Here is a 22909-nt window from a genome sequence, read left to right as displayed (position 1 = left end):
TTATCGGCACATTTTCTGCTTGCATCAACAGCAGTATTCTCCTCTAGCTGAAACCAGACACGTTGCCTATAGAATTAATAAAGTCACAGCGCAGGGACTGTCCCCAATACAAACATGCACCAACCATTTAAAGCTATTTTAATATTTCTCAGCATAAGCTTACATCACCACAAAATTTCTTTTCATTCTCTTAAGTTACATCAAGATAAAGTGAGTCCAGCCAAGGAAACCTTGGCTCCAAATACATAAACTGTAGACAGCAAAAAGCGAGACAACAGCTCCATGCTGGCTGACTGAGTGGATCAAAAACTTCTTGACTGCCTTCTTCTATTATTCATCTTCCATTCGGAGCGGGCCAGATCTATGCATGTCAGCATGGATGGCAGACAATCCCCCACCACCACCACCACCCACCCCCCCAGGCAGCAGGCTGGGGGAGTCAGCATTGGTCTTAGTCAGTGAGCTGGTAGCTCAGATGGCTTTGTGGACGGCAGCCAGAACAGACAGGAGGGAGGTTCAGGGGGAAACAGAACTGGGAAATTGTTGAGGCTGTGATTTGGAAGGTTTCAGCTGAATGAACTGCCACTGGGAGAAGTGCAGTTGTTCCTATGGCTCCTTGGAAGGGATCACATATCACAACATGCTTGGGTGAATGTTTTAGCTGCCCCATAGAGAGCCGACAAGTGGGTGGTGATGTGCTTTCCACTAAGTCAGGAAGCTATTGTCTCTTAAAAAGGAGGCCTTTTGTTGCACCTAATTAATTCAGCCAGTTTGTCTCGTCTTTGTCACTGCAGGAACCTGTGGTTGATTGAAATCTCGACTGTGGTGAAGTAAATTTGGTCACTGTGGTCTATCTAAAGGCCTATCTCTAATCATGCGTTCAGTCGCTACTTGGAGGAAGTGTTCAAATAGCAGCTGACCATTCAATCAGTACAACAGACAATCTCCTGGTCGGCTTCTCTTTCACACAGGATATTAAGGTTGAAGCTCAAGATCCGCAGTGTCCTCTGTTTTCCCTCTCCCCGTTTGTTGTGCTTTTCCTCTTATCTGTATACCATGGGAGCTTGGTGAGCTTTCTCTGCGCTCACACTTCTAACATTTAAAGAATTGCTGCTGTACTCTTTAGGCCTAGATATACACTGGTGTAATACCCCACAATCTATCTCCTTTTGACTAAATTGCTTTTTCACAATCTGATGCAAAGTTGCATGGGGTGTTGACTGGTTTCCTGTTAAGCTCTTCACAGGCAGTCCTATTTAAACACAGGAATGTTAGATGCAATTCAAAGAGAGCTGTTGAAACAATCTTGGGCACAGCAGGCCATTGTAACAGCCATTCAAACTGAAATGACTTGATGTGTCACCTGCATGGAACTGTTCCTTTGTTCAAGCTTAGACATTTAATTTTAGAAATAAAAATATTTTAAATTTTTGTAACATGTTTGATGCAGTCATTGTTGTCAAATACATAAAAATGTAAAACGCACCTTGCTGTAATGTGCATATTTGAACCTTTTAGCAGACACTGAGTCAGACAAAATGTGCAGTAATTAGTTCTTAGCCTAATAATAAGTGCTAGGAATAATGGCAAGAACCAAGAAATAATTGTTACACTGCCCCCTTTTATTTATGTATATTTTTGTGCTGAGCATGCATCCCCTTTTCCACCACTTTCCTGTTTCAAAGTTTAAGAAGCTCAACCGTCAAGCCACGACCGAGACAAAAGATCATGTGCCTGTGTGTCACCTCACATCTCCAGCTAAAACAGAACCACACAAAGTACAACTGAAAGCCGTGCCATCGTGCAGGCACTTTCTGCACCTGCATGATGAAATTATTCTCCATGCTGTAGGAGCCAGTAGCCCCAAAAAGCAAACTGAAAGAATCAGAGTATGAAAAAATAAAGTAAGAAAAAATGTGTCATGAGAAGTTGCAGCTTACATCAACACATCAGTAGCAGTTATCATTAATTTTCTGTCAGTCTAAGGGTTTTAACGAGACAACATTCCCTTATCTTAGTGATACTTAAAGTGACAAGTCCACTTCTCCACCTTAGGGTTACCTGTAGTGTCAATTTTGACAAAACTGTGTTTGTTTTTTGGAACGCTTGCCTTTATGCAGAAGTTCACAGTGAAGTGAAACAGTAGAGGAAGTGGGACATGACATATGACAAAGGTCCCAGATCCAAACACAGGAAGTAACCGTTATGTGATACACACCTGAGCCAACTGCCACCAGAATGTGCCGACAAACTTGTTCACTGAAAGCGCCCTCTAAATAAACCAGACTTCTAATCTGCTCAGTGTCAAAACAGCACACGTTGCATTCAGCTGGAAAATTTCAATTGAGTTTGTGTCTATCTTCAATGCCTGTTAGCGTTTCAAGTCAACAAATTTTAGGATGTTAATTAGTAATGGATCATAGATGATTTAATACGATTAGAACTTTGTCATTCAGAAAATGGGATTCTCCTGGGGAGGCTCTTCAGAGAGCATTTAATGGATGCTTGTGCAATTAACATGTAATGTGTAATAACTTGATGGACCAAAGATAATTACCAGTAAGGCTTGAGTTACTGTTATATATTAAAGAAGTGAAAACTGAGAAAATGATACATGTAATTTAGCAGAAACCATGTGAGAGGAGTCTTGAGCAAAACCAACTGTGAGCCGTTTCTACAAATGACTAAGAAATGAAAACAGATACTCACCACAGGAAAAAATGACAAATTACTCTGAAATGACTGACAGCATAAAATGAAAGTAACTGAAGGTAATTTCTGAAGGACAATAGGTAAATGAAAACCTACTTCACGGCTGAATGCTGTACATCAGAGTCACTGTATGCTGAACTTCAGGAATCATTTTTATAAAGCGGACAGGTTGTGGAATACTAAAGACTGAGTATAATTTTTTAAATTTGTTTGTAACTCCACACAGGAATGTGATATTTTCTCAAAATGCATCATCACTGTCTTAGCATGCCTTTGCAATAGTGAAAGAGAAATATGGCCAGATGGTGTGCTAATGCATCTCTTACTGTTCATACTGAAGGTTCACTTTCACTTCTAGGGGGCTAGTCATCATTCACGCTTGATGATCAAGCTTTCACATTGGCTTCCTGTTCTCCACATTTAATCGTTGGCATTAAAATCTCTGTATTCCTATTATGAATGCACAATTATTTCAATACCCAGACATGAATAATAGTTTTGAATATTTTCTCTGGGCCCGATTCAAACCTGTAATTTTGTGTGTTTTTTCAAGGTTTCATTGTTTTTGGACAGACGTTGCCCATTCATCGCTCATGCAAGATGAATATTTTCCTCCATTTTTTTTTTTCATTCCAGGTCATATTTGTAATAAAAAGCTGTCAAAATCAAACTGTCCATCTTCTTAGTCATTCTTTCTGTCTCTCAAAATCTGTCTCTGTGCAGATGTGTGCTTGGATTCCTGTCTTGCCCCCGTGTGTTTAGTAGGTGGAATGAGAACCTGTTTGACAGGAGATTTGTCATGGATGTTGACCATGTACTGCTGCTCCATCACTCCCAGTACCATGAGAGAGGGAGAGGGAGAGAGAGAGAAAGACAGAGAGAGAGAGACCCTGATCAGCCTGCTCTTTGGGAAATAATAACCAGTCTCGCAGGTTAAGGTGGAAGGTTAGGACACAAATCCTATAATAGATCTGCTCAAGTCCTTGTTCCTGTTTCCTGGTTCCTGCATTGACGTCCCCTGTTCGTCTACCTCATATGTCAATAGATCTACTTTCTGATAGAGCTGTCTTAGAGGTGTTGTCACCCGAGAGCTCTGTACAGCAAATGTCAGAGCTGGGTGGTTTTATTGACTGGTTTCAACCCCCACAGTTCAATAGTTGCCAACATTGATGTTTTTGTTTTTTGTTTTTTTTTAAAGATCATGACAAGCTGAATGAGCAAGCCAAGTTAAATGGCAAACATGATGGTCTCTCTTTTGAATTTCTGAAAAGCTTTATTTTCAAAGGATAACTAAGTAGGCTAATTTGCCGTTATGACTGTGTGTATGTACTAGAACTCTGGAAAGTCTGAAATATTTGCTATTAGTCTAGACAGGAACAAGAAAAGTAGTCAAGTATGTTATGATAGAAAAAAATGTGACATGTGAGACAGCAAGGAGGGAAACAGAAAGCACTCAAACACAGTCCAATTAGTTTTCTTGGACATGTCTAAAAACCCCCATTCACAGCTCCCCTTATAACTACAAATGATCATGTCATAGGCATTTCCTGTGACTAAAACAACAGCTGTGACTTCCGGTGAGGGCGCTGATGCAAATGGCTACCTAAACAACATCAACATTCATCCCATTGACGGTTTCATAATAATTAACCTGCTTCTCCCTCTGAATGTGATTATTTCACTTTAAGGAACACAAACACACCTGACCTCACATCAGTACATCAGAAATCGCTTCCTCTTTCCAATTGTAAGGATTTACCTTTGCTCATCTGACCAACAATTAGGTTCTGACTTTGAAATCCTGGGGAAAAAAAACATATCGCTTCAGGGTGGTATTATTAGACCAATATCATTAGAGGTGGTGCAGTCAGGCTAAATGGCTCAGAATATATAAAATGACAACATAACGTAACATCATGATGTTATAATTCAGAGAATCCTTGCTGCTAATTTGGAGGAGTGGCCTGTAGTTAAGTTCACAAATAATATCGCCTCCGAAGTGTAAACATCCTCCCTATGTGAGGCATTTACAGGGGAAATTGCCCTCCCCCATTGAATTTCAGGCCCTGACGGCTGAACAGCAGACTCTGGATAGAAGTATTGCTATCACTTCTCACTGCTCTATTTTATCACAGGGAGAACTGGATAGTTTTCAGGAAATCTCAGATGAGAAATCACAATTCTCACATAGATTGGGAAAATTTGATTTCTTTCAGGTGTTCACAAAACTAGTGATTATTTTCATAAAAAAAATAAATAAATAAGATAAAGGGGAAAATGTGAAGCAAACATGATGAATATTTATTGGATTGTACAAAACTAAGCATAAAAGGAAACTGGTGTCAAGACTATTCTCAATGCTCAACAAAATTAAATTAAAATTTGAGAGAGAATCAGGACTTCCAGTTTCAGAAAAACACTGAAATGGGAGAGGCTGGTATAGAGGGTACGCTTTTCAAAATAAAAGCATAAACCAAATATGAAATATGACCACACATTTTGTGTGCGTCACAGTGACACTGATTGCTCATTCCTTCCTGTTTATCATGGAAATATTGCAGACCATTTACCAGCCCAAGACAAGTACTTGTTAAAAATACTAGCAGAAGTCAGCAAGAAAGCAGTGACATGAGAATTAACTGCATGCTCTGCTATCTGTTGATAAACTGGTGACCAGCTGTGTTTTTGTTTGGTTGTGTCGCTTGACTGTAAATACTAAAATAAATAAATAAATAAAAATTACTGGAGGCCAGCTGTAGGCCCATTAAAAATGAGACATAGCTTATCAATTTAGCTTTAATAAAAGACCACTCTTTATTCGTTCTCTGTCTGTGGAGCACAAAGCCATGTGATTTCAGATGTAATACTACAGGAGTCTCAAGATCAACTGGACCCGGCGGAGAGCCATTTAGCTGCCGATACAGGAGCATATATGATTATATCGTCTAAATTTGATTTGGACGGGAGGAGAGATGAATTGCACTTCTGGTGGCTCTGATTATGTTTCATGGGGGCAACCACCACAGCATCAGCAGGAATGTACTTGCCTTGCTATATTAAACTTTCTGCCTCAGTATGAATTATGCATACCATATAAATGTGAAAGTGGATTAAAGTGCCAAGTTTAACTCAAATTAAATAAAATGGGGGGAAAAAAACATTGCTCTGTATGGTGATAGCGTTCTCATCCCTGCTTGACATACAAAGTGACAACCAAATTGCCTTAATAATCACAACAAATAAGTATCTATGCTTAACACTGCATTTATTGAAGGAGCCTGCTGGAGTTTCCTTTCTGATATGAAATTGCAAGTATTTCAACTGCCCAGCAAAATTTAAATTGTTTTTCTGTTTCAGTATTTGTCTGTTACATGCTCATTTTACTAGTTTGCAAGGCTGTCTTTCTCAAAACATTCAGTTTAGGGGGGTTTGAGTAAAAATGACCGAAGTATAATTGTGGGAATTGACTGAGGAAATTCCAAGTTCTCTAATTACTCAAGTAGAGTATTTGAGTAACACTACTTTTTGAGTACTTTCAAAAGCTGGGTTTTTACCTCTGGTTGAGTAGATGTACTCACAATTATGTGAGTGTGTGTGTGTGTTTTTTTTTTAAAAACAATATGTATTATTGTCATTTTCAGCAAATGTTAAAAATATCAGGTACATCTGAATTAAATAACATCTAACAGCTAAAGAAATGCGAAATGACAGCAAATTACCAGATTTCCTTTTTTTCAGATTTTCTTTTTATTAGTGTGAATTTCGAAGTCTAACATTTGAAATCAACACATCTCGTATGTATGGATTTCTTGCAGTGTGAGAAAGTTATATGGTCCCTGTAACACCTCCATCTGGACTAAGTAACAGCTAACAGCTTAAGACAATTTCACTGAACATTACACCACACTTGATGAGAGAAGAAATATCAAGGCTTGCTGTTTGCTATGTCTGAGTGCAATTCTTGTGAAGGAAAGCATATTCTGTGTCTGGGCACCAACAGCGTCTGATCGCCACTCACCTCCAGTAAACCACTCTCTCAGTGGGTACAGAAGTGGCAGGAATAGCAAGGTGCTGTTTGGAAAGGACATTAAGTCCCTGGAAAGAGTCTTCCTCCCTCCAACACAATTGGAGTGCATTTGGGCTGGGTGGGATGCATGGCTCATTTAAGTGAAATTTTATCTTGTTTTGCTCAAAATTGATGCGGCGCTCTCGAGACGGGGCCCTCAAACAAGCTGTTAGGGACTCATTGGCGGCTACTCCAGCAAAATGACTGTCACACAAATCTGTTCCAACCCGACTGACTGTGCCACCCACACAACCAATAAAAAGCATTAATTATCTTCAAAACAAACTTGCATTTTAGACAGGGCATTGCTTTTTATTTGGCTGAAGTTAATCGTTTTTGGTATTCATTATGAATTACACATTCTGAAATAAGTACAAATAAAAATATTTAGTTATCTACTTCAATTTCCAAATTGCAAGAGGCAGTAATCTCTCTGTATGCTGAATTACAATTTATATCATAATTGTGATGTATGACAGAATAATTGCAACGATTATTTTTCAGTGCCTTGCAGACCTAAATTGAACATTTAGGTGAGAAGTAAGTTGCTAGTCGTTTCGCCTCTGGTTCTTCTGAAGTTCAACAGTGAGTGTCACATCGTACCTGAACTCCTTCATCTTCCCAGCATGCCTCCACAACAGTGGTGTTAGATTAGTGCAGGAAACCCCAGGACCATTTTTCATGCGTGAGAGGAGGTGAGATGAGAGCAGATGAGGGGTGTAAGCACAGCTGAGTCAAAAGTACTGCCCTTTTACACTCCTATCTGATGTCCCAAACTCCGAATCCTGTACCTTGTTAAAATTCCTGGCTGGACCCTGAGAACAGTATGTCTCACTTCATATGTTGCTATCACTAAACGATGGCAGAGCCTCTCAACGGCGGTAAACCCCCTTAAACTTTGGGGGAAAAGAAAAAAAACTCAAGAAATTTAGGACATCATTCATAGCTAAACTTTCCACTGGGAGTACTTCAAGAGGCCCTACTATAGGAATTTCCTTCCCTCTGTTTAAGGAATGCACTGACAGTGGTGGTTCAGGTTTTTCAGTTTTCCAAAATTAATGCAGTAGAGAGAAACAGAAAATAACAGGATTTCCTGCCGTAAAATAGCTCTGCCATTTTGGACAAAAGGGGGCTGCAATGAGTTTTGCGACAGGCTACATGTTAACAGTGACTAGCCTTGCTTCTGTGAAATGAGGAAAATACACCTCGCAACTCGAGCTTCAATTTTTCCCTTACAGTTTTTGTCATCTTGCAGTTTCTTGGCACTTAAAGCCACTTGTGTATCGGCTACACCAGCCCGACCCCCTGTGGTTTAATACCTAATAGGTACACAACAACATCGAGCAGAGGCTAAAAGCACCACGGCTGCTTTTACCAGCCTGGCAACCAGGAAGGAGCACTTGGTTGCTCTAGAAATTTGACCCTAATTGGCCCCAATGGACCAACACATACTCCACCCTATGCTCTGCTTCTCACAATGTACACGTGTAGAACAAACATTTATTAGAGATATAGCCTTGCCTGTATTATTGGGATCTTTAAAATGCAGCCAGGATTTTATATATTAATTGAAACATTTTTTTTTAAACTGTTGTCACTGTTGTCAGCAAATAATGGTAACATTTAAGTTGTCTTCCCAGCCATCTTTACACCCTGAAATTAGACAAATAACTGCAACTAAACACAATAAAGGCCTACAACAATAACTTGTTTTTGTCCTTACTGAGGATTTTTTTTATTAGCCTACACAGAAAAAGTGGTTGCCAAAAGCTGCAAAAAAAAAAAAATGAGATGGTAGACTGGTCCAAATCTAGATGCCCAACACTACCACGAAACTGTTGCGGTTATCATACACACTCAAGTCAAAACAGTGCACCTTGGGGCTTCACACATACGGCCAGGTCAGGCATAAACAGAACAGAAGCAGAAAAAGAAGAGACGGGCAGAAAACACAGCATGGCTCCCATCTGGCTCCCGCACCGCATCAAAACTCACTGCAATACTGAACAAAATGGCTCTGTGTCAGCTCTGACACGGCTGGGCCTAAATGCCAGATCAAAAGCGCATGCGATGGAGTGGCTTTTAGAGGAGCTGGTGTTGTCTGGCAGTTAGGGTCAAATTTTGTGACAGTTCTGCCTGTGAGGCTTCAGCCGTCAAATTCATTCAAAAAACACCCATAACGCTACATTCCCTTGCTTAACAAAAAGAACATGTTACTATATATATCTCTATATATCTATATCTCTATCTATGTATTAATATAAATCATGAAAACTGAAAAATATGGGTATTTTAACCACAATGCATGGCAACATGTAGATAATAATAGATGCCCTTGTGGACATCTTGTGTTTTTGATGGACACCAAGTAGTCCAGCACAAATTCATGCAAATCATACTATACAATAAAACATTCAAGAGACTTGATAAGATCTCCCTGTCTGTCATTATCAATACAAGTGCCCATTTAGACAGGGAAATTGTGCTCATTTCCTTTGATTAAGTGCTTTGACCAGCCTTGGACCTTTGCTATAGCGGTATAATAGGATTTTGAGAGAACCATTTCTCTGAGGATTACAGGGTTGGTTGGTATGACTCAGTGCCTTCAGTGCACAAGCTTCATTAAGTCAGTCCCATTCAGGAAGGTCGAAATACCGCAGAGAGGTCTGGTTCCTGGGAATAAATGCTTTTTTACTGTCTACACATTAAGATTTTTAATTTGGCCCCAGGGCTAATTAATGAAGAAATGGTTCTTGAAGTATTCAGAGGCACTCACTGTAGTACAACAACAGGGTATACATTAGGGTTGGGCAACCGTTTCTGTTTTCATATTGCCTGCAAGCCTGTAAAATGCCAGCATGGACATAGACTTAGTGCTGCAGAAAGATGTAACAGCTTGTATTTGGGAATATTATGGCTTTTACCAAATGCCAAAGGTGACCCTAAGGATATTACACAGCGTGTCTGCAAGCTATGTACAAGATGTGTGCCAGTACAGGACATGCAGGCCACTTATTTATTTGCCCACATACAGGTTCATCATCCAAGCCTGCAAAACTTAGCAGCCTAACACAAGCCTTGTACACATTAGGTACACATTTTATTCTATTATTCGTATTTGGTTTGTTTTGTTTATGTTGTGATTATCATTATTATTATTATTATTATTATCCTTATTATTATTATCCTTATTATTATTATTTGGAAGTGGGTTAATTATTGATTAATAGTGTAAGGTGAAGGGGTGGGACTAGACTCCCTTTTGAACATGACAAATGACAAATTTATTTGGCTCTTTGGTTGTTGTTTGCTTTTTCTGTTTACTTTTTGTTCATGTCTTTATTTTGTTCTATGTTTATTTATTTGTTCTTGTTCAAAATAAATGGAAAAAAAAAATTAGGCAGTTTGTATTAACAACCGATATTGAGTTGATGAAGTCGCACTAAGCTATATGGCAGATTGCATGAAAAGTAGCATTTGATGACACTGGAAAAAACCCAGTGAGACTTGGTGAGGTCTACTTCTGTCCATGGTAACGGGGGGCATTTGTATACCTAAAGGTTGGTCTGTGGGCAGGCAATGATCTTGTAAAAGAAATCCAATTAAAAGCACCTGGACCCTGAGGAAACACAGGAGACCGATACCTTTTAAAAAGCTATTTCTCAGAGCCGCAGGCAACTGGGGGCTGCCAGCGCTCTGTTTCTAATAGTCTGGAAGGACCCGGGGTTTCCTTCAACTTGACAACCAGTAGAGTGACACATGTGCAAACCTGTGCCAGACGTATGTGAAACCCTGTGCCTTTAAAACAATGTTGAAGACAGAGGCTTCACCACAGGACATAAGCTCTGTGATGTTTCATCTGGACATGACTGCCACTCACTGCTCAGTGTAAAACAACGCAATCTATGGTGTTTTTATTCCTACACACGACTCACTGGCCTTTAACTCCCCAACCAATTTAAAGATGGGGAAATCGAGGAAGGAGAGATGAAGAGAGAGGAGGAGACCAATCGCCTCTGCCTGTGGGGTGTGCAAGGTAATTGAAGCTGAAACACAATCATGATGCGGCAGGGTGTTGGGGTGTCAGGGTGTCACAGGAGGCAGCTAATTGGGGGCGACCCCTCATGCACCATGCAGTGATTAAGAGGCAGATGGCATTAGAGCTTTGGGATAAGTTTAATTGGGTGTGTTGAATGAGTGGATATCTTTAGAGGTTTCTGTTCATTTGTGTTATATCTAAATTTCTAGTTATCTACCAAGAAAAATGGGCTAATTCTTCTGATCAGCTCAGAAGACAGAGGACGGCTACTCACATGATGATGATGCAACAAGGAAGACCATAATTGGCCACATATCAAAGCGCCTCTTTCAGATTTGCACCTGCTTTTTTAATAGAATGAGCTGTGATGTCTTACTCTTTGAAGAGAAATCTGTTTTTTTTTTCATTGGGCACATGTAGTAGTAACTGGATTCATGACAAACGGGATCAAAACAAAAGATCTACTGAAAAATGGACTGCAAATTAGCTGGCTTAACAAAAGATCTGAGGAAAATAATTAAAAAAACAAGACTGCTTGCTCTGATCTTGAGAAAACAGTTCAATTATAATGGAGCTCATGCAAATTACATTTTTCATATTAACCTAATTTAAGAGACAATGGGAATGTGATGGCTATGTCCTCCATTGAAGTGGTACTGCAATGATCTAGATGTTTGCTTTCCCAGCCCTACCAGCGACATCAAGTTATCCTCCATGATTTAAGTAGTGACATTATTTTTTGGCATAACAGCCTGATGACATTTATTTAGTATTATCAACCATGTCTCAGTATGAAGGGAATTGCTTTGTTCAGTATGACGTGGCAGTGTCTTCCTCCACAACTGTCAAACCCTGGCCTGCAAAGTGAAACCAATTCACACAAAAGGGAATATTCTCACACATTTCATACAAGAACTGAGAGACAGAGAGAGGATACGCTGGTTTCCATAGCAATTGTCGACTCTGTCACATGGTTACCTAGGAACTAGTCCTGTGATGCTGTGCAATTTATTAATTTATTTATGGCAAGTATGCAAGTGTCACTCACACAAAAAATAAAGCTGTGTCTTACACCTAGTTTCTAGATGATGAAGGCACTGGAAATTCAAAAGGTCAGAATTCAGGAGATGTCTTGTGCTTTAAAGGATACAAAATTCTGTAATTTGGGTAATTGGCCTGAGTGCCATAATTAGCCTACATCTTAACATGTAGAAAACAATGGGTCATGTGCAGCCACATACAGACAGCATCAACCCTGGAAATCCATTAGATGGGTAGTAATCAATGCTTAGTGGATGTCTATAATGGATGGTAAAGGCAGGGAACAACAAAATACTCCATTTGTCTGAAAGCATGATCAATCCATGACACAAGTCCCAGGTTTGGCAGTAATAATATAATGTACTGGTTTATGAATTATTAGATTAATTATTAGAAAAATTACTAGATTGGCACCTCTGTTTCATTATGGTTATTGAGCTAAAATCTGAACTAATTTAATTACTGAAAGCTTTGGCAAAATATATAATAGCTTTCTAGACTGTGCAGAAACACATATGAATAGTGAGGCTGTAGATGAAAACATAAATGTTTATACCTTAAAACAATGTTTACGTGAGAGCTATAGAGAATGATAATGATTAATAATAGCTATGAAAGAGTCAAAAAAAATATACAAAATTTTGTGTTTCATGCCATACTCTGAAAGTAAATTAATCTAAATGCAACTAAAAGTAACTGGACTGTGTTGATGAGTTTGAATAATTTTGAAAGTAATTATCTCAACCCTGATGAGTACTCTTAACCCTCTCTGCTGCTTTCTCCAGCCCCAAATCTATCATGTTGCCAGGCAAAATCAGCTACCATTTTAAAGTTAAGGTTGTGATTTTGACAAACTGCGATGCCAATAATACTACGGTGTGTGAACAGTGTTGGTGACAGTAAAAGGGTAATGGTATGCTCACTGGATAACAAGAAGCTCTGAGTTCATCTGCCTAATGAGAAGACTGATTAACCCCCCCTCCAAAACCCCATGGCAGTCTGAAGCCCACCCATCCCGTAATCAGAGATAACTGCAATTAAGGCTCTCTTCAGGCTGGTAAAAGATGATTGCGCTAATGCTTAATGTTTATACCCTGATGTTAAAAAAAAACAAAAAAACAAAACCCTAGACCCAAATGAGTCTGGGTCACAGCAGACAGTCATGCTGCGCACAGGCAGCTTCATCATGAAGCTGATCTGTATCAAAAGTTCATAATTTCATATCATAATAAAATTAATCTAAAATTAATCATCACTTTGTCACAAAATGACTGGGGCTCGAATTGAGTGCCTTGATTCAATATAAACTGTACATTCTGTAATTATCAAGACTGTACTTTTAATCCACACATCCTCCTACCCACATCCTGTTCGAGAGTGACCTCTGCTGTCCATTTCAGCACACTGCATCATCACCAGATATTGTGCAGCAAATAGATTACAATTACTTTTGTAGGTTGCATTAGGTGTTGCCTCTTTTGCAAAAATTATAAAAATAAAAACAAGTTAAAAGCGATAAGAAACTACAAACTAAACTACACTGTCAAGACCACGTAATCCCAACAGATTTAATAAATAAATAAATATTTAAGAAAAAAAAAAAAACACACAGTCACCCAAATGAGGGAATATCACTACAGCTGTGTCACGATCTAGAAATGCGAAACAGGCGGAACTGTTACATCTCCACATCAGCTGCAAATACCTCACAGTGATTAACATCTCAATGAAAACTCGTGCAAGCGATAATCGAACACAAAGTATTACACCACTACCACAAAACACATTCTTCTAAACTTAAACCAGCTGTCCTTGAACCACCAATTCCTTATTTATTAGCAACATTATTTTTCACAACAATATCAGTCTCCTTAGAGACCGTCAAAAATTGCCAATGCCGACTATATTTCAAGTCGTCAAGGCGGGGTATTGGGTAAAGTTTTCAACTAGCAATAATCGCGCCTCGGATAAACCTCATAGGCTACGATACTGCCACTGCGCAAAGCTGATTTGGACAGAGGCGAGGCTGGGGAGTCCCTCTGGTCGACACACATATCTGTCGTGGTTCTTCCTTACGTTTCATAAAAACTACACGTTACAATGAGCACAGTTAAAACCATAACATCATACTAAGTGTGCCTGGTTGAAATTTACTTGTTGTAAATGTTATAAGTTATAATACTATTTCAACTGACGGCCGTGTCGCAATGCATCACGGGATACACTCCTCCCGTTCTTATATCTCTGATGTCGCCATGGATATTGTTTCATCGCTAAAATACGTTTATTTATTAATCGTACTTAAATACCAAAATGTAGTAAACAACATATAAACACGACATAGACACGACACAACACAACTATTATATACATCACCGCTACGGCACTTTTGAGTACCCGGTAGTACTGTACGGTGGCTCGTTGGTCTATTTTCTAATCGCGGCTTCCTGTATTAAAAACCGTCATAAGCTCTCACGCCGAGGTGAAAAGGACACAAAACGTAGAGCGAATAGTAGCTGTGCAAAACACACGCTATGTCTTGGACGTCTACACCATATATTTTGGAGAAAACAACGCCGCCTTAATAATAAACAATAACCAACAACACAAGATGAGGAAGTCTGTTGCTCCGGCTCCTCTTCATTAACGAGCTATGTCGCATACACACCACCAGATGGCAGTACAGACCCGAATTAAAATGTTCCACTTTTTCTCTGCAGGCCTCGTTTCTGCATTATTAAACGGGTAAATTTACATACCAAGATTTCAGCATCTTTCATAAAACAACAACAACAACAACAACAACCCAATGAGGTCCCTATTGCAACATTTCACCAAATATTTGAACCTATTTGTGGTGGATTTATCGTCAAATTAGTACCCTGAACGCCCAGGACAGCATGCATGCCGACGATAACTCTTAAGGAGAACTACAGACGCCTAAATAAACGTCTCGTATCACCTTTAAAAGTTCTTCAAAACAACATAAAATACGATAAATCAAAAAATGGCACGCTGACCCATGCATGTTGGCATGATATTGTGACATGCTAATTTGCTCCATCCCGATGCCCAGAAATAACCTCAAGTTACTCACCTGCTCGCTGTCCGCCGAAAGGTACCCTCGAATTTTCTGTCGCGGTAACTTTGCTTGAAACTTCGCATGAAAAAAGGCAAAAACAAAACAAAACAAACAAATAAAAATACGTTCTGTAGAGGTATGTCGCAAACGAACATAAGTTCACCAAAAACAAAAGCCTTCGCGGTGGTAAACAGGCTGCTGGGTGTTCAGCATCCCTCCAAGGTGATGCTGGCCTCTTACAAAAGTTCACTTGTTGATTAAGAAAAAGATGGCGTGACCGGAAATTGTCCCGCTCATGTTCATTTAGTAGACCTATAATGAAGAGCGGGTAGTGAATCCATGTAATCAATTTTTAAATTTTACTTACATTTTGAATTCTGTTCTTAATTTTAAAGGTCAGCAGCTATGGTACACATAGCTGTAGTTATTAATATTTCTTGCGGTGTTTTCAATATCACTTTGGGGCTTCGCTGCTGTTGGCAGTGAAACAGGAGTTTTGTCCATAATCTCGCCCTTCCCCTGTTGTAAAATATTATGCACAGCCCAGGCAATGGGTCTGTGTGTTTTCACCATACCAGCATATGCACTTTGTAATATTGTACACGTTGCGCAGTATAAAATGTGTTTGTTGTAGGCTACAACACAAGCCGTAATTTCAATGCGTTGTTATTAGAAGCCTTTTCACTTGTTGTGAAGCTTCAGTGGGATAATGCAGGTGCTTCTGGGCGCTCAGCAGATAAGCTGTGGCGTGCCAGGTGTTAAAGCTGCCTGCGCTGACACATTAGACGGGGATTTGCTCCTGCCAGAATGTCAGGCCAATGAGGCTCATAGAGGTAGTCTCGGATCACCGTCAGGGACAGGTAAGTACGCAGATAAGGGGATTACACCATGTTTGCGCCACGTAATCTCAAATGAATCCTGCCAGCCTCTGTTTCATCCTAACCTGGAAAGCCCAAATTTCTCTCTTCGCAACCCAGGAAATATATTACATGAACAGAGTTGAATTCACAAGATGATCCTTTTAACCTGGCTTAGGAAACATTGGAGGGCATGCTGGGCTATGGTCATTTGACAACTGTGACATTAATAATCTCCTTCAATTCTCTGAGGTGCCTGATTACATTTTTCTATTTCCCTTTCACTTCAGCCCTACCCACAAAGCAATGTGTGGGTTTTGTAATCACCTGGGTCATGCCATAAATGAGATCTGGTTCATTGGTCCCCTCCCTGCAAGGCTTAGACCTGACCTGTTGAACAAATATGATTCTGTGAAAGCAGCTGAAGTCCCCTTGGGCTGTGGAGCTCTCCCCGCTGGTGGGCAGAGAGATGAAAATAGAGTGTAGCAGATGGTGTAGCTGTTTCAGCGATTCAGCACAGGCTGCCGGGCAGCCCACATAATACCATGCCATCCAAAAGAGGCTCAGTGGGCAGTCCGCAGTCTTCAAGATGCTGAGAGCCGTGCATGGTCCTCTTCAACCATCAATCACAGGGCTCTTCCTCTGACGGAAAAAGAAAAATCAGTGTCATCCTTAGGTCATGCTCTAGCCACCGGATCAGTTTACACAACGTGGAGGTTTGGTTTGGGGAAATGTAAGCATTGCCTGCCAGTAAACTCCATAGACTGTACATGAGCCAAGTGGGCTGATCCAGCTTAGGCCACACTGTGCAGCCCTCTCTCTATAATCACAAATTCCCAGGCCTTATTCTCAAGGACACACAGGCTTTTTGAATTACTGATCAGTGATTCAGTGCAGAACTGAGATGGCACATGCATGTGTGTCAGTGTGAGTGCATGCAAGCAGGTCTGAGCTTATGGCTGGGCTGAATGTATGCTGGTGTCTGTGTAATCTGGGCTACATCACATCAGGCTGTTTAAGGACATTTATTGATGCTGAGAGTCCCTGAGAGTGGGCCACCTGGACAATACAGGATGAGCTGGTCAAACTGTGATTAGATTCTGTTGTGAGCAGAGGGAGCAAAGCAGTGACATTTTTCTTGGGTGAGGTGACAGCTCAGCCAGAGCAAGGGGACATCTGATAAGAGAAGACAAATGTCGCTCATGGTACCTTTCATTTTCTCTCTACAAACTTCCAGGTCACAAACACAGTGGCAAATTAGTTTTTTTGGTGTCACTTTAGACTCATAGAAACAGTGCATCTATAATAAATAAATATATAAATATTCAACCAATGTCTGTACTGAAATATTCTGTCTTTGCCTCTTCCCGTCTCTGTGTCTCTAATGCACGTACACACAGGCTCACACACAGGCTCACAGACTGTTCACACCAACCCACACACTGCTGCCACCCTGCTATTCCCAGCTTGTGGTTATTCCCAGAGTGAGTCAGAATGGCACCATAAGCCTGTCTGTCCGTTTCATGCCAAACCTGATGTCTCCTTGTTGCACATGCCTTTATGGGGAATCAGTTCTGTGCAATTTAGTTAGGTTGCTCAAGCTACACCCCGTTTCCCTGATCCGTGCTAAGTCATATTGACATTTGGAGGTGTGCTTAGTTAGGTCAGAAAGCCATTCAAATCAAACTGTTCTCTATGCTTTAAATAACCTTCTGTCTCCCTGCTGAGCCTTTCTTCACGCCTTGATCACTCACCACCATGACAATTTCCTGTGTCTGAGAGCTGCCTCCATCTGTTATCTCCATGTCTTTAGCTTTCACTCCCGGAAATATATCTGGCAACCTTCACCTACTGACAAAAAGAGTAATAGGCATCTTAGTTCCTGACAATACTGTGGCATATCAAGGGCACAATTGTGAGAACGTTTGCATAGTGAGGGTTCAAGAGCTAGGGCTCTTTTGTGCACCAATAATAGACCAAATTTCTAACTGATGGTAATTTGGAGTACAGGCAAATCATTTATTAGCGCTTTATTACATGATTATTTATTGATTACTGTGGCTTTGTGTGTCTCAGTGCCTAGAGCATGACACTAATATGGCCATTAACACTGCTGGGGTTGATCATGGCCCCATATGCCAAAAATGTATGCAGTGACGGTGACTGTAAAGTAGTTTGGAAGGAAGCCTAGAGCACACGGTGTATGTTATCTCCCAAGTGGCATTTAATTAACACTGCTTCATCTGTGAAAATGTTATGTTTCCTATTTAAGAATTAATATGTAAGATGTAGGAGCATGAAATATTTAGCATTATAACTGGTTAGAAGATAAACTATTAACATTTCAGTCTCTACATAAGCTGTCTGAATCAATTAAAAAACATCCAAATGCCTTACAATCTCTTCTAGTGTTTTCTTTTAATGGTAGTTTTAGTACTTTCTTTTAAATAGTGGTGACTTTTAATATCTCTTGCAGCATTTCCTTTGTGAAGACTTGCTAGTAATGCTTAGGCACGCTTAGATGTGTTTCTGACCTTGCCAAAGGTACAAGCTGTGGATAATTATTTATATTATCCACAACTCCCTATCACCTACATGCTTAAAGCAAATTAAAACATTTTGTCAAAACCTAGACCATGTTAATGAAAAACAATTACTGAAAACATTATGTGTATGAGCCCGGAGAAGGCACAACTAAATGCCTAACATAATGTGAATTTATGGGAACTGAGTCAGTCCGAAGGATCTAATATATCAGCCAGCAGTTTGTTATCCTGTTAATTGTTGTTTCAGTGCATATACACAGAAGTCATTATTCTGTGCAACTACACTTTTAATGTAAGACCAGACCGTTGCTATGTGTTAAGACCCAGGCAGTTGAAATGCAAATGCAACCTCAAGCCAAAATACTTATAAAGACATTAAATAGAGATGTGTGTGTGTGTGTGTGTGTGTGTGTGTGTGTGTGTGTGTAGAGAGTGAAAGAGAGAACTGAACTCTTGACATTGAAGCTGTTAAACGCAACACGACAAGCTGCAGCCAGCAGAGGGCAGTCTATCCACATGCCAAACAACCTCTGAACTATGAACCTTGGATGTGATGGTAGATTTTGTCACTACTCAAGAACATCATCATAACCTACTACATCATTATGGACAGCCCATATGAATATAGCGCCATAAATTAGGTCGCATAACGTGGAAACAATCAGAAGCTGTATAATCTGGTCTGAGAGAGGAAGACTGTATATGACAAATTACACTATTTGACACCATCATGATAACAAATTATCATTATTCATGCAATGTAACAGCTAAATGCTGCTGAGTGGAGGTGCATTGATCAAAATGTCATCGCAGTCCCACTGTCTAGTGGCCCAAAGTGGACTTGTGTTACACTTTAATGAATTTAAAGAGCTCCGAATGGCCCCTCTTGGCTGCCAGCATCCCTTAGGCTAACATGGTCCAAGACTCAGCAGCCTCATTACTCTTTAGACAAACAGGTTTGGACATATTGAACTCAGACCCCAAAACAACCTTGCTCTAGCCGGCCGCTTTCCATTCTCCCGGCTCTATTTGTGATCGGGGAGTGTTTGTCTCTCTCACTCTATCTCCGGGTGTCTGTTTGCCTGACACTTGTCTGGCTTGGCCTACTTTCTCCTTGATCTCATCAGTCACTGTGAGGACCTGCGAAGGCCATCTCCCCATCTTGCTCTGTGTATCTCTGCCAACACCGCGCCTGTGTCAGCAGTTAGGGACTGACTCACACCCACACAGTCCCCAAACCTTCCTCCAGGACGCATTGGGCAAAGACTGCACGTCTCCCCAAACAGACAGCCTCATTTGCATGGCCATAAATCACTCACAAAACTGACACCCAGCCACACAACACGGCATGACACGGGGCCACCAAACTCACTGTGCCAAATTGCACTGTTATGTGGTATGACGCTCCGAGGCAGGAATAAGCCATTCATTTAATAAGCGGGGTGATGATAAAGCCTATGCAGTTTGAGTGCCACATGCACAGACACCGCCTATAGCTAAGCCAGCAGTTAACTTTCAGCCCTTAACTGCAATGTGTCATGAATCTGGAAATATCAAACTGAAAAGACTAAAACATGCGGTCCATTCAAAAAGTGGCGACACTTTGACACGGCAATGAAATGTTGCCACGCTTTCTTAAGCCTAAACTGACTATAGAGCAAGAGAAATTATAGGTCTTGTGATTAAGCATTCAGTAGCCTTGATATGGCAAACAGAGACCGATAATTTGCGCTGCAATGACTACTAATAGGGCTGTTGCCAGGGACATCAATGACTCAGATAAGGCTGAATGAAATATAAATGAATAATTAAGGAATGGTTGTTTTAAATAAAAAAAGGAAGTGATTTTTTTTTTTTTAAATAATAAAAAGGGTCTGTGCTCTCTTTCATCAGTACTCTTTGTACAACTGCACGAAAGCACTTAAAAGATTTAGCATCCAGGAAAGAGCTGAGGACGGTGGAGTTAGACTACTATTAGTTGATGGGGTTTGACTGAGAGAGGGTACTATTTTCTTGTCAAACGCCCATTTGTAAATATGCACTGGACCATTGACCCCAACCTGATATGATTTTGTGCCAAAACCACACGGGAGTGCTTCTTTTTATTATTATTATTATTGTTAAATATGACTTAGTAGATATTACAGAATTATATAACTGGCTATATTGTAGGTGGGGCGGCAGCAGTGTAACCCTTGTACTGAGTTGATTTCAAATGAGTGGAATTTCTTTAACATATTGCTCGTTTGTTTTGCCAGAGGTTGCCCTGAAGCCGCCCTCAACGACGCCGGGAGGTCCCGCACCCCACTTTGAAAACCACAACGAGCAGGACTACCGTTCCCGCTCACAAATAAATGTCACACGTCGGCGAACAGACGGCACAAGTTGTTCCTGTTTTCCCGTTTGCCTGACGCTTGTTGTTCCCCACCATCGCTCCGCTGCTCATCTTCCTGCGCACAGAGTGGAGTGGGAGGGGAATAATTCCTGTCGGGTAGCATCGTCCCTCCTTCGGTGCGCGTTTCCCCCACTAATTTCCTGGTTCTCCAATGCAATGTCAGGCAAGGCGAATGCGTGAGCAGATCCCACAGGTGTGTTGCTGCCAACTGAGCCGCGGCTACAGAAGACACACACCTGGAATCACCATGTGACTCGATACCTGGGCGTGGAGAAAGTCCCTCATATTTTTCCCTGAGTCTTTTGTTGAGGAGTTGTCCGTATCGCCTTTCTAACAGGAATTGCGATTTTCGGTCAGCCAAAGTAGCCTGTTTTTCCCCCTCCACGGAATAGTGCCTTTCTGTAACCCTCACAAGACGGGTGAGGAGAGTAAAATGTGAACTTGCTCACGGACTTCTTTTTTTTAAATCCAGAAGAGGGGTTGTCGAGACCTGGACTGTTCCCGAACTACTGTACGTTCTTTTTCCTTCAAGGTGAGTTCCGGGCAAGCTGGTGTATCCCGCCAGAGTGGGACTGAGACTGTTCTGCATTTCACGGCAACATCCGTTTTAAACCCATGTAAGTTTTCATACATACACCTTAGCGATATATATACATATATATATATATATATATATATATATATATCCCAAGGAACGCTATGTCAGTAACAACATCTTGTAACAACACTGCTGTTTGAAACGGTACCGAAGCAGCAGCAGCACGTTTTGTTTGGCGTTGGTATTGTACTGATTGAGTCATTCGTATTTATTAATACATGATTGAGATTATTGCCAGGAAGTCGCGCTAAAATTACTTTCCTGTTGACAAAAAATAATTAAGACACCATACATCAGCTATTTCTGAACGATAGGCTAGAGGCTCTGACCCTGTAAGAGCTTTCTCGGAAATTCATATTTGTCTTGCAAGTTGCATTCACACTGTTTGGTGACAGTGTGGGATGTGTGTGTGTAAACTGTACTTTATTGTGCGCCGCTTAAAGGCATCTTTGTAGTCATTCCTGGGTGACAAACTTGTCCTGCTGTTAGACTCAACAGCTGTGCGCTTTGAAAAGCCCTCTCGCTGTTCCTCTCCCTGAGCCGTGCATTGCACCTCAGGAGCATTGTTACCACCACAAGCATCTGCACAGTCACCTCACAAGGAGCACTGTGCCCCTGTCTATACACAGGCAATTTCAGTGAGAGATGAGCATGTGAACTGTGCTCCTCACCTCTGGATAGTCGCCTGTACATCAACAGCTGAGAGAACAGAAGTAGTAGTGAGTTGTGCCTCCTGTGTGTGTGTGTGTGTGTGTGTGTGTGTGTGTGTGTGTTTTAAATCTGTTTTGTGCTGAATAAGGAGACAGAAGCGCTATTCATGTCCCTGTTGAATCTCCTGTGCAGCTCTGTCCGTCTGTATCTCTCTGTCCCTGGCTCAGGCCACAACAGACCACTGTACTGTCCTTGTTGTCTTTCTAAATCGTCCTTTTCTTCACAAGCTAGCCATCTCCCACTCCTCACACACATAGACCTACTGTACACAGGATGTTCCGTGTCCTGGGGATTATCACCATTAAATAATATTATACAAATGCTCTCATAGTGGAAATAGATTAGTCTGGGCAGGGGGCATAGGGAAGCAGGAAGTGCCACGGCTGGCAGGGTGGGCTGCTGGCAGTTATGGTGGTGGCTAAGAGGGGGTTGGAGCCTGGGGTCAGCCTCCGGACTTCTGACTGAGCAGGGATGGGTTTCCAATAGATGCCATCTGCTCACATGGATGCAAACAAGCAATTGAAAACCAAGCAGGTTTCTTCTCCTTTCCCTCCCGTTTCTCTCGTCCCCCCCACTCTCTCTGCCCCACAATGCCTCATTCAGGGTTTATCTCTTCCACTCTGAATAAATAGAGACACCTTATCTGTGCAGAGGAGAGCGGTGATAAATGTTTTCTCCTGCTCCCTGCAAGGGTGAAAAAGACAAGCATACCACACTTCTTCATCGTAGATGCTCTTTTCAGGGCAGGCGAATAGGAGACATTTCTCATTCAGGTCACATGCAAGTGTTTCAGGATTCTGCAACAATCCCAAAAGGCTAATGCAAGCTCATACCCTGTAATACAAGAGAAACAGAAGAAATA

General features: G+C 41.0%; 2 protein-coding genes and 1 non-coding gene across 6 annotated transcripts in view; 1 reads left to right on the top strand and 2 right to left on the bottom strand.

Moving 5' to 3' along the window:
- shisal1b (shisa like 1b) overlaps positions 1 to 15116 on the bottom strand; it is a 90184-nt gene extending 75068 nt beyond the window's left edge. For all 3 annotated transcript variants that reach the window (XM_030052859.1, XM_030052857.1, XM_030052858.1), the window contains exon 1: positions 14956 to 15116. The gene's annotated coding sequence lies outside the window, so the exon portion shown is untranslated. The remainder of the gene's footprint in view (positions 1 to 14955) is intronic.
- On the bottom strand, positions 13725 to 13865 carry LOC115361334 (U4 spliceosomal RNA). The gene has a single exon (XR_003928406.1). It is a non-coding gene; the product is annotated as a U4 spliceosomal RNA (small nuclear RNA).
- Positions 15117 to 20902: 5786 nt separating the features above from the next.
- Positions 20903 to 22909, top strand: part of plxnb2b (plexin b2b) — a 113694-nt gene continuing 111687 nt past the window's right edge. The window contains exon 1 of one of the 2 annotated variants that reach the window (XM_030052854.1): positions 20903 to 21270. The gene's annotated coding sequence lies outside the window, so the exon portion shown is untranslated. Of the gene's footprint in view, positions 21356 to 22909 lie in introns of both variants that reach the window. The other variant, XM_030052855.1, reaches the window with a different exon arrangement.

This window comes from Myripristis murdjan, chromosome 6, assembly GCF_902150065.1.
Source record: "Myripristis murdjan chromosome 6, fMyrMur1.1, whole genome shotgun sequence".
Classification (NCBI taxonomy): Eukaryota; Metazoa; Chordata; class Actinopteri; order Holocentriformes; family Holocentridae; genus Myripristis; species Myripristis murdjan.
The sequence above is the reverse complement of the archived record's forward strand: the minus strand, read 5'-3'. Positions and strand labels throughout refer to the sequence as shown.